Below are 2,450 nucleotides of genomic sequence, written 5' to 3' on the forward strand. Positions count from 1 at the left end.
GCTGAGTGTGCCTTTTATAGGGTCTGTCTAGTACGGGAGATCGGAAACCCAAGCCCAGATAAGTGGAGATAGACTCTCATTTGCCTTGCAAATTGCCTCGGAGCCTCGCGAGATTAAGGAGAAAACTGCATCTTGCTGGGAGGGGTTTGGTGATGGTGTTTAGGGAGGGGGATGGGAGGAGAGGCAGGTCCCTGGGGAGACAGGTCCAGTCCTTGTCTTTTCCATTCACTGGGGAAAAAAACTCTCTACTCGTCAGGCAAGGCTGACAAATGTCTAGTAATTTAGCATATTAGAGAGGATTACCTGGTTTCAGAGTTGAGACTCTGAGATGATAGATTCTTGCCAGGACACAAAGCTAAAGGGCAGCTCAAGCATCAATTTTTTAGCAGCAGGAATGTGAATATACACAGCTAAGGAGTAATCCACTCGGATGATGCAGCACGGCGTCCCGTGCTGAAGATCTTGAGGGTCTTCCCGTTCCAGGTGCCGGTGCTCCCGGAGGCGATGTGGTTCCCGCGCACGTTGGCCACATACGTCTGCGACTGGAAAATGGCAGCTTTGGGAACAATCAGACGAGTGGAACAATTCCCTATTTCTGCATAGATTTAGCTTCTCCATTACAGTATCCCTTTCTTTCAGTTTTGGCACTCAGCGAGACTGGACCAGAAGCGAAAAATCAACAGCCAACCATCTTCTGTTGAGTTTTCAATACAGGGGTTAGTAATGCTGGTGGGTTGACATCGATGTGACCGACGACCTGGAGTTCCCGCTTAACCTTCTGATCAGGTCGTTCCCAAACCGTTCTCACACAGTACTGAACACTTCCATATATCCAGGTGAATGAGGTTACCAAAAGTTCCGATGGACGTTGAAAGCTGAATGGGAATTCATTCCAGGCTGTAGTAAGACGATGCCGTCGCCGGCCGGGGGCTCGCGCAGGCTCAGGCGCACTGTCAGGTTCTCCATCCCCGAGGCGGCGGCGGGGTCCGCGGCGCCGGCGCTCCGGCCCCAGGCGGCGGTGGCGCGGCCCTGGGCCTCCAGGCGCTGCGCGCGCAGGGTCACCGGCTCGGCAACCTCCAGCAGCACGTGCCCAACCACAGCCTCGCCGCTCGAGTCGCAGCCCTTGCGCCTGTCCTCGCACAGCGGCCCTCGGAGCCCACCCCCGCCGCGGACCCCGCCTCGCCGTCCATCCTACCGGGCGACGCCGCCGCGCCGAGGAGGTCGGCACCGGCGCGGGGCCGGGGTCGTGAGCAGAGCGGCGCCGCTATCACAGGCGCCACGCGCACGCCGAGGGCCACTGCGGCCGCTGTGCGGGGCCCGGTGGAGGCCCCACAAGTTATTTTTTTATCCCCCAATAAATTATTTTATGCTTAAACTGTTTGAGTTATTCCATTTCTGTTCCTAAAAACCACAAAAAGAAATACAACAGGGACATCACAGTCAACATTATACTTATTACAATCTTTTTCTTTTAGAAATCTTAGAAGAATGAATCTAGATGTCCTTAATAACATATGTAAATGTTCACATTTTTCTTTTGCTCTTCAGGATGTTTTGAGAATGGTTGTTTTATATTCATCATGGTTTTTAGATGAGACCATAAGGTTAAAAGATGAAAATTCTCCCTCAATATTTTATCTTGAAGTTTTACATCTTCCCTTTCTTACACGTCCTTCCATCACGAATTAAATAAACCATTCTAAGAAAGACATTTGAATGTCTTTTGTATGTGTTAACCTTTTTAACACAGGGCTCCTGGGACAGGAGCAAGGAGCTTCTCTAATCCCTGCTGGGCATTGAAGTAGCCCAGAGACTGGGGCATCTGGAGTCTCGTGGTGAGGGGCTGAGCCTAGTGGTAGAGTGAGTGTGCAGGGTTGAAAGAACCCTGAAACTAAAGAGCAAAGAGCAGCTCCTTAGCTAGACCAAGAGGGAAAATTATCTGCGAGAAAGACTTCATGCTTAATCTGGCTCCTTCCTCACCCTAATCACACTCCCAAGACTTAAAGGCTGACTTTGCTTGAGACCAAGTAATAGAGTTCCTTTGCCATTAGCCTTCTGGAAACACCTCACCCTGCCCACTGCCCGCCATAGGGAGGGAAAGTTTTTCTCTAAGTCCATGCTAGTCTCACCTAAGGGTCACTAAGGATGAGAGTTTCTCCTTACCATTCTCCAGCCCAGTTATTTGAAACAAACCATTAAACAGCAGGGCATATGCGATAGAGCTCACAGAGGAAAAGAAGATGTCACTTAGGATAGCAAATGTCATGGAGTGTCACTTTCAAGAGGAGATTTTAAACGCTATGACTGTGTCCTGCTGGCACTCCCTGTCTGGCTCTTCTCTCCTGCTTGCTTTACTGAAGCAGGATAACTTGTGGCTCCCTGCCCCCTGTAGAGGCCCACTTGACAAGGAACTATGGGCAGCTCCTAAGCTGTGTCAGCAAGGAATTTCA

The 2,450-nt window shown here is 50.7% G+C and overlaps 1 pseudogene; it reads right to left on the reverse strand.

The window, feature by feature from the left end:
* Positions 1 to 309: 309 nt before the first annotated feature.
* Positions 310 to 1,190, reverse strand: LOC101327863 (arrestin domain-containing protein 4 pseudogene; annotated as a pseudogene).
* Between the last annotated feature and the right edge of the window lie 1,260 nt (positions 1,191 to 2,450).

This window comes from Tursiops truncatus, chromosome 3, assembly GCF_011762595.2.
Source record: "Tursiops truncatus isolate mTurTru1 chromosome 3, mTurTru1.mat.Y, whole genome shotgun sequence".
NCBI classification, from domain to species: Eukaryota; Metazoa; Chordata; class Mammalia; order Artiodactyla; family Delphinidae; genus Tursiops; species Tursiops truncatus.